This window comes from Arvicanthis niloticus, chromosome 16, assembly GCF_011762505.2.
Source record: "Arvicanthis niloticus isolate mArvNil1 chromosome 16, mArvNil1.pat.X, whole genome shotgun sequence".
Lineage (NCBI taxonomy): Eukaryota > Metazoa > Chordata > Mammalia > Rodentia > Muridae > Arvicanthis > Arvicanthis niloticus.
This window is the reverse complement of record NC_047673.1, coordinates 60,702,589-60,717,986: the sequence shown is the minus strand read 5'-3', so window position 1 is coordinate 60,717,986 and position 15,398 is coordinate 60,702,589. Positions and strand designations below refer to the sequence as shown.

At 47.8% G+C, this 15,398-nt stretch overlaps 1 long non-coding RNA gene across 1 annotated transcript; it reads left to right on the top strand.

Moving 5' to 3' along the window:
• Positions 1–102: 102 nt before the first annotated feature.
• LOC143434725 (uncharacterized) lies at positions 103–15,157 on the top strand. The gene is made up of 2 exons (XR_013104453.1): positions 103–189; positions 8,289–15,157. It is a non-coding gene; the product is annotated as an uncharacterized LOC143434725 (long non-coding RNA).
• The last annotated feature ends 241 nt before the right edge of the window (positions 15,158–15,398 follow it).

Here is a 15,398-nt window from a genome sequence, read left to right as displayed (position 1 = left end):
CGCTGCTGATTGGACGGCTCCACTGTGCGCGATCACTATTGGCTCCTGGACCCCTGATGGACAGGACCAGCGACCCATCGCCTTCAGCATAGTCCGGAAACTGCTGCTTAGGCCTGGGGTTCGCAGAGGCACTGGCACAGAGGCACAGGGCTGGCTCAGGTCTTACTGGGCTTGTGCTCCTGGCTGAAGGTAAAGGAATGATTTGGAGTTGCGGGCTAATTAATCTTAGGCTGTGTAGTGAGAGGTTAACCTGAGCTGCAGGAGACCCTGTCTCAAAAAAGGACACAAGAAAAACCAGATTTATTCGCGGAAAATTGAGTGTGATGACACACACAACCTGACATCCCGGCACTAGGGAGATGGAGGCAGGAGGGTTAGAAGTTCAAGACCAGTGACTATGAAACCTGTTGTGGGGACAGCCAATCTAAAGCTTTCTTAATCTAAGGTTAGATGAAAGGACAAGGGCAGGGTCAGACTTGACAAGGTCTGGGCCAGAGCAACGAGGGAGTCAAGTCCCCTCCGTCGCTTCTTGCTTCTTGTGCCGTTGTGTCACGCCCACCCCACCCCACTACCACCCAGGGCTGTGGTTATGGTTCCCAAGGCTTGGTCTGTGAAATGCTTTAGATATCCTGTGTTCCTTTGGTGCCGCATTACTGATAAGGCTCTCTGTTCAATAGGGACCGGTAGAGGTGACTTGGAAATAATTAGAAAGTAGACAGGCAACTCCAGAAGCGGAATTGTTCTTTAATCAGAATGCTCCGACGTAGGTTTAACCCAATAGAATGTCTTTATTAACTGGTTGGCGACTACACTGGGTGTTTAAGATCCCAGTTATGTCCTGAGGCCTTTCTCAGGGTGAGCTTTTAAACACAAAAACAATATCCTCGGCCAGCATGCTCCAGTTAGCAAGATCAATGAGCCAGAAGCGAAACTATAGAAGCCAGAACCCAAAGGTTTGTACATTTAGAGACTTGGCTAGCACTCTAGGCTTTGATGAATTAGGGTTTTTAGTTTTGGCAGGTAGTGCTGTCTATGTGCTGAGTTTTACAGTTTGAATGTCCACTCCATCGTGGAGTAAGTGGTCTCCACGTAAGGTCTGGGCCTGTTCTAAGCACATCAGCAGTCTCTCTCTGTGAGGAGTGGAGACTGCAGAAACACCACTGGGCACAGTCTTTGTGGCTAAGGTTGGCCCTTTTCTCCACCCTTGTCCTGTGGGTGAGACCTCATTCCTGAGCCTGGTTTTTCCCTCTTTGGCTTCACTTGAAAGCCCTAGTATCAGGTACTGAGTCTCCTTGGGCCATCAGGTGTGGTGATGACCTACTTATCAGTTGGTCTTCTCTTGGTCCTCTCTGAGTCTTGGGGATGGCCTCTGTCCAGGGCAGCTGGACAATCAAGTGGGACCCTTAGACCCTGTAGAAAGGACTGAGATGCGAGAAAAAATAAGGAGGCACAGCAAGTCAAGAGGTCTGATCAAGCTGGCAAAAATTTTATTGTTCACACCAGTTATATACTCTAAAAACAGGATATGGGGAGGGGTAGGAAAGGAAAGAGGGTTTTGCAGGTGGAGGAAGCTAGCTGCAGCTGTGGGGTCTAACTAAGTTATTCTTACAAAGCCTTTCCATTACCAGAGGTTCTAAAAACATCTATCTAGCAGGATGTTGTCTAAATCTAGAGATTAGGAGGAAGGGTTACTAAGGTGGGTTGCTATGAGGCCTTGTTTGAAGTTCTGAGAACTGACAAGTGAATCATGGAAGGTAAGCAGAAAGAAGAATAGTAGATAGGAGAGCCAAGGGTGAGTGTTTGCCAAGAGTAAGGCCTTGCCATGGCTTCCCACATCTCCCCCTACCCTGTATAGTAGAGCAATGGAAGCATGGAGAGGGAAGTAGAAGCCTGATCCCCTCTGAGTTTCGGGTGTTGTGCTGAAAGGCTAAGCACTCCTTGGTTGGGGAGGCCGAGCCCTAGCCTCTCAGGCGCTTTTTCAAGGGGACGGGAAGACTTATGCCAACCTGTATGCAATCAGGCATGCTTCTCAGGATCCCGTCTTTGAGAGCAAAGAAAGAGGTATCCCTGCAGTACTTTGTCTCGCACCCTCCAGTGTCTCCCTTTACAGAGGAGGATCAATGGTAGGACGACTCACAAAGGCAGCTGCTCTAGGGAATTTTGGGAGGTTTGAACTTTGAAGCACTGCATTGGGGCTGGCCCTTGACAAGTTCTGGAATGGGTTCATCATCAGAGTCCAATTTTAGGTAATGGACCTGGAGTGGCTTGGCTGCCAGGTTGTCTCCCTGGATCTTTATGAGAGTAGTAAGGCGAGAGAAGGCCCAGGGGTGTTGAGGCCCGAGCTGCCACTCCTGTCTGCATATCAGGGTCGAGAGAGAGAGAGAGAGAGAGAGAGAGAGAGAGAGAGAGGACAGACTCGAAGAATGGAGACCAGACAGAGTGTGATTCAATCCCGTTTATTCTTCAGTCTCTCTTCCTAGTCCAAGTCCCAAGTCTTGAGTTCCTAGTTCCTAGTTGTACTCCCCTTGTTCTCTTCCGAGTGTCTAATGTCTACTCCTACTCCTAGTGTCTGAATCTCTGTTACTCCAAATTGTTCTCTAAGTTGTCTGATTCTCTCCTCTCTTTTCTGTCTGCCTCTGGCCTTTATATGTCTCACTTCTGAGCCATGCCTTTTGGTCACACCTTTAATCATGCCCTTAGGTCTTGCCTCTAAATCTGATCTTTAAATCACACTCTTAAGTTACACACCTTTAATCTCAAACACCTTTAATCTCACACACCCAAGGTATCTAAACCAAGCTTATCAGAGTGTGCTCAGCTGTTGTAGGCTATTGTAATACAAGTTTCCTGTCAGTGTATATGGCTCAAGATGGCTGCAAAGCTGATAGCCGCTTTCTGCTAAAAGTTGGCTCCCAACAGGGGCCAAAAGAAATGAGCAAGAGAAGGCCAACGAGAGGTCCAAGGATAGAAGGGAGCGAGGTAGAAAGCCAAGGCGAGGCAGAGAACCAGTTCTTATACCAGCTCTTGCTTTGTTTTTTCTAAGCCCTCTCGAACTCTGTGAATGCTATCTTTTACTGCCCCTGATTTATCTGCAAAGAAGCATCACTCTTCCTTTAAAGTGGCTCAGAGTCCTTTCTGTTGAAGGAGCAAGAGATCCAGGCCTCATCTATTCTGGAGGACAACTTTAGCTGAAGAGGAAAGTGACTCACTAAGGGCTTCGCTGCTCTGCTGTCGCTCTCTAACATCTTGGTCAATGGTGGCACTAAGCTCAGAGTAGTAGTGGTTGGAGAGGACAAGGGAAGAAATTCCAGTCCCAGTGCCCACCGCCCCCAGCCCCAAGATGACTGCAATGGTCACTGCAATGATGGGCTCTCACTTTTGTCAGAGGAGAACTTCATCGTGTCTTGAGGGTGAGGTCCAGGAAAGGCACTCCTCTTGGTTCCATCTGAGGAGTGATAGGCTAGCCACAGGAGAACCTGTACAAAAGATCTTTTGAAGCCTTAAAGGTAGTAAGGTGTATGCATGGAGTGAGTCCAGAGAAGCAGGGCTGCCACGTAGTCTCAAGAGGGATAAGGTAAAAGTCGCCTGTAAGGTTAAAAGAGGTTTGAGTCTGATTATAGTACAAGCAAAGGTAGGAGGCAGCTTGTTCCCAGGAGAGGTGACGCAGGTACCAGATCCCGAGACCATCTCCAAAGAAAATCTTTTAAAGGAGGAATGTTGCCAACGGCAGGAACTATGTTCTGTGAAGAGAGTAAAATTATTATGGGGGATAGCAATTCCTTCATAGAAAGAAGGGGAAGAATGATAACAAAGCCAGTGCTCCTGCGTGAGCTTTGTGCGAGAATCATTGATGGCAGCAAACGTCTGTTCTATCAGGGAAAAGACAAGGCGTGAAGAAAAGCGATGAGAAACTGTTGTTAATGAGGGAGTTGACTCTGGAGCGGAATGATCCTGTGAAGGAGAAGCGGGAGTAGGAGGTTGAGAGTTGGAAGGTAGGGCAGGTTGGTGAGGGACCAAAGCTGGATTAGGTCCTCTGGTGACAGAGGAAGTTTTATGTGGGATTTCTCTGATGAGTTTACTGCGAAGAGATGATGGATGTTAGTCAATGGCCGTAAATCCGCAAACTGGTGGCCTATCTGGATTGAACCCGGGATGGCGGGCTCCGGAGGCTCTGGAGGCCCCACTGGGCCTGGGACCTTGACAGGAGGGGTGGTCTCCAAGGTGGCTCTGAGCATGGGCTTTGAGGGTCTGATGGGCTCTTTCCACAATACCTTGACCTTGTGGGTTATAGGGGATACCAGTGATGTGTTTAATGCCAAGTGTGGCACAGAAGGTTTTAAAGCTAGATCCTGTGTAGCCAGGGCCATTATCTGTTTTTATGATCTTAGGTCGACCCATGACTGCTAAACAATTTATAACATGAGAAATAGCATGTTTGGAAGCCTCTCCAGCGAGGGGGGAGGCATAAATGAAGCCACTGTAGGTGTCAATAGACACATGAACATACTTTAGCTTACCAAAACTAGGTACGTGTGTCACATCCATCTGCCATAAGTCATTTGGGAGCAGGCCTCTGGGATTAACCCCCAAATGTGCGACTGGGTGAAAAGGAATACAAGCCTGGCAGGTCTTAACAGTAGCTCGAGCCTGTTCACGTGTGATCTTAAAGAGTAGCTGAAGAGAATGTGCATTGAGGTGATGGAGGAAGTGAGCCTGTCTTGCAAGCTCAAAAGGATCAGGGCGAAAGGTGAGGTAAATATGGTGTCTGGTAGCCAGATCAACAAGTGGTCCAGGGAGGCTAGAATGAGCACGGAGGTGGCCAACAAAGAAGAGAAGCATGCAAGAATGAATCAGGGTCTGTATTTGTAGAAATAGGGGAGAAGCCCCTGAGGAAACTTTAATATAGGGGACAGTCTCAAGGAGAGGTAAGGAGTGGGCAACATAAGAACTATCTGTGTAAATGTTGAGAGCCTTATGGGGAAAAGCAAGAAAAACTTGTAATATGGCATTTAACTCAACTAGTTGGGCAGAAAAATAAGGGGTCTGGAAGGTATGAGGGTCATTATCTACAAAATAAGCAGCAATACCATTGGCAGAACCATCAGTAAAGACAAGATGTGCCTGTTTTAGTGACTCTAATGAGGTCTTCTTTGGAAAATCAAAGGGATGGATACAAGAGAACTGGAGTAAGGGATCTTCAGAGGGGAGTGAGGAGTAGCACAAACAACAAAAAACGGGGAGCTTATCATGAATTTGGGCAGAAGTCTGGGAGTTTATGGCATTTTCTATTTTTTTGAAGTGAGGAACGGGCCTCGAGGGTGATCTCTAGAGGGGATAAAGATGTGAATCTCCTTTGAGTAGATCATAAAGAGGCAGCATTGTATCAGGGGAATCTTAAGACAGGGACTTAAAAAAAATTGAAGACTACTTAGAAGCCTTTGGAAATCATGTAAGGTCTTGGAGGATGAGGTTTGGAGCTCCAGTCTAGGCAGGAATATCCCGCCGGACCGGAGCTCAGATCCCAGATAACTAAAGGGTTCAGAAAGCTGTATTTTTTTCTGGAGCCACTTTAAGATTTGCTGTTGAAAGGGCACACTGAAATTGTTGGAAGCAAGGTAAAAGATGAGTTTGGCAGTCAGCTGCCAGGAGGATAGTGGAGGATATATACATCTGGCCGAGCATCTCTGACAGGTTGTATAACTTGTCCCACAAACTTTTGGGCCAATGTGGGGCTATTGGCCATCCCCTGGGGGAGGACATGCCAATGGTAGCAGGGTGTGGGAGCCTAAAAATTAGGCTGTAGTAGGCTGAAAGCAAAATGAGCACAGTTATCGGGGTGTAAAGGAATGGTGAAAAAGCAGTCTTTAAGGTCAATAATAACTTTGTAAAAACCCTGGGGGATGGCTGAAGGATTGGGGAGGTCTGGTTGCAGGAGCTCCATAATCTCCATGACTTTATTAACAGCCTGAAGATCTTGCAGCAGTCCCTCAGGAGTTAATATTGTGTTGGTGGTGGAACAGAGATCCAATCTGAGGCTATTTTTTGTGGCTCGCCAGAGGTCTGAAATGGATTTTTGAATAGACGGGGCTGGGGGGGGGGGATGAGGGGTCGCTGTCCCCTGTGTGCTGTAATGTACCTGGTGGGTGGAGGCAGGGATGAACCCAATTGCCCCGGGGCTCATCTGATAGTTGGGGCCGGAGGCTGCCCCCTGATCCAGTTTTCCGGCTCACAGGAGGAAAGTGGATTGCCCTGCAGGTCAGTGTAAGAATGGCACTCATTAGCCCAATGGCGCCCATGCTTAAACCAGGGACAAACGATAGCAGGTTGTAGACGGTTAGTAAGAGGAGTGCCAGATGGAGGGGCAGACGGCAGGGGCCTAGGGGTTACAGCTGGTCTGGGGTGAGGACACTCCCAAGCAAAGTGGCCAGTCTGACCACAGTTGAAACATGTCCTATTAGGCTGCCCTTGTATGCCCACCCTCTGGAGGGCCAATCCTATCATATGGCTGGAGCCTATCCTGAGCAAAGGTGGATGTAATTGGAAAGGGTACCCTTGCGATGATGTCTCAGGGCATCCTGACAAGCTGGGTTAGCATTTTCAAAGGCAAGTTGTTTAATAAAAGAGCTATTGTCTTTCTGAGGCCCTAGGAGGTGGTGAGCTGTCTCCCCCAAGCAGCTAACAAAACTACTATAAGGTTCCTCAGGACCCTGTCTGATCTTAGTCAATGCTCCCAAAGCAGTATTCCTAGGCGGGAGTTTCCTCCAAGCTCCCACTGCCACTTGGCGAACCTGAGCCAAGAGACCAGGTGTATAATGTCTCTGGGCATTGGGTGTATTGTAAGGTGGTTTGCCCATAAGTTTGGCAGCTGTCCAATCATGGGTATCAGGGTTTTTGGTGTTACAAAGGGCCAGGTTACGAGCCGCTTCTTGAAATTTAGCTTTCCATAATACATAATCTCCCTCTAGCGCACCATGAGCCAGCTGAAAAAATTTATTTGGAGTTAACCAAGCCTCAGTAGAGGCCTCCAGTAAGGCTAAGGTATAGGGGGCTGTTGGACCATACTTACAGGTGGCTGATCTAAGTTTTTCTAGAATTGACAAATTAAGAAGAGTATACACAAGGGTATCTCGGTCTAGGGTCGGCCTCTCTGGAGCAGCTGCAGCCACAGAATCCCCATCATCTTCATCCTCACTAATAGTCCCATCGGGGTTAGGATTACGAGGGTGAGCCTCACTAGAAGATGGCTTGTCACCTGTGTCTCGGGGAATAGACACACCACTGCGAAGTGAAAGTGGAAAAGTGAGCACATGTGAGGGGCCTTTCCAGTTTTCTTCTTAAGGGACTGGGGCTCATCATGGAAGGAATGTTGTTCCCAGCACTTGGGAGGCAGAGACAGGTGGATTTCTGAGTTTGAGGCCAGCCTGGTCTACAGAGTGAGTTCCAGGACAGCCAAGGCTATAAAGAGAAACCCTGTCTCTAAAAACAAAAAACAAACAAGAAAGAAAGAAAGAAAGAAAGAAAGAAAGAAAGAAAGAAAGAAAGGAAAGACTGTTGTAGCTTGCATCAAGATCAGTCTCTTGTGAGCTCTTGGGTGGCTATGATATCTCAAGACTTGAGTGAGGGTCTCCCTCTTTGGGGGGGTCTTTTATTTGGGGGCTCGTCTGGGATTTGTGACCACCCTAATCTCCAAGAACCCACTTGGAGGTAGGGGGCTCTGTTATTTTGTCTTGAGTTGCTTGTCTATCTGTCTGTCTGTCTGAGCAGTCTTTGTGAAGTTACTTTCAGTTTTACAGCCATGTCCATCTCAAGAGGAGATGACAAGAGTGATTGGCAGACATGCTGAGGGATCACTGGCTGTAGCTCTGGGAGATGTCCCAGGAGGATGGGGACCCCAGGGACACATGGGTGACTCCCATCTGGAGGCCGGGGAGGACACGGTAATTCTCTTTGAGTGGAGAGTCTTGGATGCCTCCTGGCTGGCTGTTTTTCTGGAGTGGTAAGGGCACTTGAGGTTGAGATGGATTTTCCTTAACTTCTTTGTGTGTCTTTTGTGTTTGAGTTTCGTGTTATTTGTGACAATGGGACAGACTGTGATGACTCCCTTAAGTTTGACTCTGGACCATTGGACTGAAGTAAGAACTAGAGCACATAATTTGTCAGTTGAGGTCAGGAAAGGACTGTGGCAAACTTTCTGTGCCTCTGAGTGGCCAACATTTGATGCAGGATGGCCACCAGAAGGTACTTTTGACCTAATCATAATTTTTGCAGTAAAAGCTATTGTCTTTCAGGAAGGACCAGGGTCTCATCCCGATCAACAGCCTTATATCACCGTGTGGCAAGACCTTGTCCAGGACCCCCCACCGTGGGTTAAACCATGGGTGCGGGGAAGGAAACCAGGCTCCCAAGTCCTGGCCCTCCTATCGGAACACAAACCAAAACCAAAAATGTCATCTGAGAAAAAGCCCTTGGCCCCTCCCCAGATCTATCCTGAGATTGAGGGACCCCGAATGGCCGAGCCCTTTACCCCCTCTCTATCCTCAGCTTCCTCAGCCAGAAAACAATGGGCCACAGGCTCTGGCGCAACAAGAAGCCGAAGGAGGAGGGCCAGCTGCAGGGACACGGAGCCGGAGAGGACAGAGTCTGGGCAGACCGGACTCAACAACAGCTCTGCCACTGCACACCTTCCAGCCTCCGGAGGCCCCTCTGGCTCTCCAGCCACTACAGTATTGGCCATTTTCCTCTGCTGATCTATATAACTGGAAGACTAATCACCCTTCTTTTTCTGATAACCCTGCTAGCTTGACGGGCCTGGTGGAATCTTTAATGTTTTCCTACCAGCCCACCTGGGATGATTGTCAGCAACTTTTGAAGGTCCTTTTCACAACAGAAGCAAGGGAAAGGATCCTGTTGGAGGCTTGAAAGAATGTCCCTGGAACTAACAGGCAGCCATCCCACCTCCCCAATGAAATAGATGCTGGATTCCCTCTTAATCGACCAGATTGGGACTTCAACACGGCTGAAGGTAGGGAGAGGTTGACAGTCTACCGCTGGGCTCTAGTAGCAGGTCTCTGAGGGGCTGCCAGATGCCCCACCAATTTGGCCAAGGTAAGAGAGGTGTTACAAGGGCCCATTGAGCCACTGTCCATGTTCCTTGAATGGTTAATGGAAGCTTATAGGTGCTATACACCTTTTGACCCGAGGTCACTGAGGGTCAGTGAGCCGCGGTGGCTGTGGCCTTTATAGGGTAGTCACAACCTGATATCAGGAAGAAATTACAATGATTAGAAGGATTTCAGGATCATTCCTTGCAGGATCTGGTTAAGGAGGCAGAGAAGGTGTATCATAAAAGGGAGACAGAGGAAGAGAAACAGGAAAGAGAAAAAAAGGAGAGAGAAGAGAGGGAGGATAGGTGAGACTGTAGGCAAGAAAGGAATCTGACTAGGATTTTGGCCACAGTAGTAGGAAAGAAAGACAAAGAAAAAACAGGACTTAGACAGACAGGGAACCTGGGCAACAGAGGATTCAGACCAAATGGGAGAGGAGAATCCCGCGACGCCAGTTGGACAAAGATCAATGTGCTTATTGTAAAGAAAAAGGTCATTGGGCTTGGGATTGCCACAAGAAAAAGGGAAGAACCCCTAAGGTGCTGGCCCTTGAAGATGATGACTAGAGGGCTCGGGGCTCGGATCCCCTCCTCGAGCCTAGGGTAACCTTAAGCATGGAGGGGACCCCTACAGACTTTCTGATCGATACTGGAGCAGAATATTCTGTGCTGAAACAGCCACTGGGAAAATTGAAGAATAAAAATACTATGGTTGTAGGGGCAACTGGTCAGAAACAGTATCCTTGGATAACATCACGTCACGGACTGAAGACCCTGGAAAAGGCCAAGTAACTCACTCCTTTCTAGTCATGCCTGAATGCCCCATGCCTTTGCTAGGAAGAGATTTATTGACAAAATTGAAGGCTCAGGTCAAGTTTACTCCGGCGGGACCAGAAGTAACATGGGGGACCCTCTCATCCATGATACTGGCCTTGAAACTAGAGGAAGTGTACCGGCTCCATGAGCCTCAGAGGCAGAAGGGAGCCCCAGATCTCAACAAATGGCTGACGGAGTTTCCAAAAGCCTGGGCTGAGACTCGGGGCTTGGGGATGGCGGAAAGAGTCCCTTCCATAGTGGTGGGACTGAAGACCAGTGCCTCCCCTATTGGGGTATGACAGTACCCAATGATCTGAGAGGCCATAGAAGGGATTAGGCCTCACATCCAGAGACTGTTACAACAGGGCATCCTGACCCCCTGCCAGTCATCCCGGAACACTCCTTTACTGCCAGTGAAAAAGCCTGGCACTAATGATTATAGGTCAGTACAGGACTTGAGAGAAGTCAACAAGAGGGTCCAGGATATTCACCCGACTGTGCCCAATCCCTATAACCTTCTCAGTTCGCTTCCACCAGAAAGAAATTGGTATACTGTCTTAGATTTGAAGAATGCCTTCTTCTGTCTGAGGCTACACCCCAACAACCAACCCATTTTTGCCTTCAAATGGAGAGATCCCGATACTGGATTAGTGGGTCAATTGACTTGGACGAGGTTGCCTCAGGGACTTATGAAGCTCTTCATCAGGACCTAGCTTCCTTCAGAGCTGAGAATCCTCAAGTGACCTTGTTGCAGTATGTAACTACCTACTCTTGGCAGCCTCCACAGAACTAGAGTGCCTATAAGAGACCAGGAGGCTACTCACAGAACTGGGTGAGTTGGGATACTGGGCTTCCACTAAGAAAGCCCAGTTGTGTAAGACTGAGGTTACTTATCTGGGATACATACTGTGAGATACTGTGGCTGATGGAGGCCAGGAAGAAGACTGTAACCCAGATCCCTGTCCCAACCACCCCACGTCAGGTGAGGGAATTCCTTGGCACTGCTGGCTTTTGCAGACTTTGGATTCTGGGGTTTGCTATGATGGCAGCCACCCTGTTTCCCCTGACAAAAGAGGAAGGAGTGTTTACATGGACTCCAGACCATCAGAAAGCCTTTGAAGAGATCAAAAAGCCCTACTAACAGCTCCAGCATTAGCTTTGCCAGACCTAACAAAGCCTTTCACTCTCTATGTAGATGAGAGGGCGGAGGTTGCCAGAGGGGTCCTCACTTAAGCCTTAGGACCTTGGAAGAGGCCAGTGACCTACCTATCTAAGAAATTAGACCCTGTCGCCAGCGGGTGGCCTATCTGCCTAAAAGCTATCGCTGCTGTGGCTATGCTGGTTAAAGATGCTGACAAATTAACTCTAGGACAACCAATGACTGTGGTGGCACCTCACACCCTTGAGAGCATCATTCAACAACCCCCTGATCGATGGATGACCAATGCTCGCATGACTCGTTATCATAGCCTGCTATTGACTGATAGAATAATCTTTGCCCCTCTGGCTGTTTTAAACCCTGCTACACTGCTGCCTGAGTACAAGGACTCCTCCCCTGTCCATCGTTGCATCGATGTCTTGGCAGAAGAAATCGGTGTCTGGAGTGACCTGACAGATCAGCCTTGGCCAGGAAGCCCTAACTGGTATACTGATGGCAGAGCTTTGTGGTAGAGGGTAAGCAAATGGCAGGGTCAGCCGTGGTAGATGGAAAGCAGGTAATTTGGTCCAGCAGTCTGCCAGAAGGAATGTTTGCTCAGAAAGCAAAACTTATCACACTGACACAGCCCTGAGACTGGCAGAAGAGAAGGCTGTCAACATCTACACAGACAGCAGGTACGCGTTTGCCACCGGCCATATACATGGAGCAATTTATAGACAGAGGGGACTTTTGACATCTGCAGGAAAGGACATTAAAAACAAAGAAGAAATATTGAGCCTACTTGAGGCTATTCATCTGACTCGTAAGGTGGTCATCATTCATTGTCCTGAACACCAGAGAGCCCAAAATGTGATTGCAAAAGGAAACCAAATGGCAGACTTGACTGCCAAAAAGGCGGCCCAGGGAGCAATGATCTTGATAGCTAAGAATTCCAAAGACTATTTAAGAACTCGGGATACCAGCTTTAGGTATACCCCGAATGACTATCAGGCCATGGATAAACTGGGATTTCAATCAGAAACCCCCTGTGGAGTGGTTGAGTCCAAGGATGGCAAACTGATCATCCCACAAGAAGAAGGAAAAAATATGTGATGAACCTGCACTGCCTGACCCACCTAGGAGCCAAGCATCTAAAAACTCTGGTAAAAGCTTCAGAGTTTTATGTTTTAGAACTATCTGACCTGGCTGAAGCAGTGGTCAAGAACTGTGTACCTTGTGCCATGACTAATGCTGGTTACTCAAAGTGTCCCCCAGGGAGAAGGCTTTGAGGAGATTGGCCTGGGGCTTACTGGGAAGTAAACTTTACAGAAATCAAGCTGGCCAAATATGGTAACAAATACCTGCTAGTTTTTATAGATACTTTTTCAGGATGGGTAGAGGCCTTCCCCACCAGAACTGAAACGGCCAACTCAGTGGCCAAGAAGATCCTGGAAGAGATCTTCCCAAGTTTTGGGATACCCAAGGTAATGGGATCTGACAATGGACCTGCCTTTGTTGCCCAGGTAAGTCAGGGACTGGCCACTCAACTGGGGATTAATTGGAAATTACATTGTGCTTATAGACCCCAGAGTTCAGGACAGGTAGAAAGGATACATAGGACCATTAAGGAGACCTTGACTAAATTAGCTTTGGAGACCAGTGGGAATGATTGGACAGCCCTCCTTCCCTTTGTCTTGTTCCAAGTTCGGAATACCCCTGGGTGATTTAAGCTTATGCCCTATGAGATACTTTGTGGGGGACCACTGCAACTTACTGAAGCAAGCGGAGTACAAGACCCTGATGCTGTTCTTTCTAAATCTCTGTTTGCCCATCTAAAGGCCCTCAAAGTGGTCAGGTGCCAGATCTGGGAACAGCTTAAAGGAGCCTATGAAACTGGAGGCTCCAGCGTGCCACACCAGTTCCAAGTAGGGGACGCAGTTCTTGTCTGACACCATTGGGTCGGGAACCTTGAGCCTCATTGGAAAGGACCATATTTGGTGCTCCTGACGACCCCTACAGCAGTGAAGGTTGAAGGCATCTCTGCTTGGATCCACGCCTCTCACATGAAGCGGGCTCCCGAACTGTCTAAAGATGAATGGGAATTGGAAAAGGCTGTGGACCCTCTTAAGCTGTGCCTACGTTGCAGGCATGATTCTGGAGGCGGGTAAAAATCCCCATGCTCCTCAACAGCTTACTTGGCAAATTATAGACTTAAATACTGGCATCGCTGTAAACAGCACACAAGAGATTGCCCCCACCCCGGACATGGTGGCCTGCCCTACACTTCCGTTTCCGACAGGTCAACCCTTCAGCTAAGAGTACTCCCCCCAACCTGGTATGCAGCTATGGGTTTTATAGTTGTCCTGAGTCTAACAAAGATATATTTTGTGGGGGTCCCCAAGATTTCTTCTGTAGAAGATGGAGCTGTGTCACCTCAAATGATGGAGATTGGTGGTGGACTACATCATCCACTGGGGATAGGCTGACTTTTTCCTTCATCAACTCAGGACCAGGTAAACATGTGGTAATGGGATTATATAAAGACAAGCCCTGCTCCCCAACCAATTTAGACTACATAAGGATGCAATTTACTGAGAAGGGAAAAGCAACAGACTTTTCTAGATGGCAAAATGGTATGACCTGGGGCATAGTCTTTTATAAATATGGAGGTGGGGTAGGATCTCACCTCTTTGTTCACCTAAAAATAGAGAGCCCTCCAACTCAATCATTAGGCCCCAACAAAGTGTTGTCTGAATAAGGTCCCCCATCCCTCCTAAAGAGACCTATGTCTCCTCAGGGGCTCTTACACCTAGCCCTTCTCCAGGGCCGACCACTACTTTCTTGTCCCTTCTGTCAATGGGACAAAGACTGCTGAAAGAGTCCTAAGACCTCTGACACCAGGTACTTGTTTCCCAGTATAGATAAGTGGTGGGCTTGTAGCTCAGGGTTGATACCTTGTATGTCAACATCAATCTTTAATGACACCAAAGATATTGTGTACTTGTACAGTTAGTCCCTAGAGTCTTTTATCATTCTGCCAACACTTTTGAGGATGAATTTGATATGTGCCCAAGACGCTTTTAGAGAGAGCCCATCTCCCTGACTCTGGCTGTGATCCTAGGTCTAGGAGTGGTTGTTGGTGTTGGGACAGGAACCACCGCCCTAGTATAAGCTCCTCAGTACTTCCATGAATCAAGATCAGCTATGGATGAAGACCTGAGGGCACTAGAGCAATCCATATCTAAGCTAAAAGAGTCCTTGACCTCCCTTTTAGAGGTGGTCTTACAGAATAGAAGTGGATTAGATTTGCTGTTTTTAAAAGACGAAGGACTCTGTGCTGCTCTCAGAGAGGAGTGTTGCTTTTATGTAGACCATTCAGGGGTAGTTAGGGACTCCATGAGTAAACTTAGAGAAAGATTAGATAAAAGACAGAAAGACAGAGAAGCACAACAAGGATGGTTTGAAAGTTGGTTTGGTAGATCCCCGTGGATGGCCACTCTGATATCTTCCCTTAAAGGATCCCTTTTGATTCTGCTTTTACTTTTGACTATAGGCCCCTGTGTGTTAAGTAAATTAATTACTTTCATCAGAGAAAGAGTGAGTGCTGTCCAGATTTTAATGCTTCACCAACAATATCGAGCTCTACAGGGTCAAGAAAATGAAAATTATGATGATACTGAAATTTAGTTCTATGATTAGAAGTATTCACAAGAAGAAGTGGGAAATGAAAAGCATGGAAAATTTTATGACCCCTAGCAGACTAAGAGTAGCCAACTAGCTAAGTCAGCTGGCCCCTGAACCCTGTGTTCCAAGAAGCTGGCTGACCACAGAACAGATGGTTGCATAAGATTAAGTTCTGAAGAAAAACATGTACAAGATGTTTCCCCTCTGACCGTTCCTTGAACCCTGTCATGCAGACAAAACAAAGGGCTGCTTCCTCCTTCCAGACCCCCCTCATGTTCCCCCTGGTTTGCGGTTTTCTTCTTTAAATACTCTACACTTTTTTCACTCAGGGTCGAACTTCTCTGCCCCTGTGTGGGTTAAGAGTCTTGGCCCCAACACACTGGTCCCAACAATAAACCTCTTGCTGCTTGCATCAAGATCGGTCTCTTGTGAGTTCTTCGGTGGCCATGATATCTTGAGACTTGAGTGAGGGTCTCCCTCTTTGGGGGTCTTTCAGAAGCAAATCATAGCTGCTGTGGATAGTCTGAAACAGCCCCATATCTCACACCTGGGATTAAAATAAAAACATATTCTTACAATATTTCTGTTTTTTAAAAGAAACCTGTTACTTCCCTCTACCCCCTTCACCTGGCACTCAATCTACAGGGCCCCAAACTT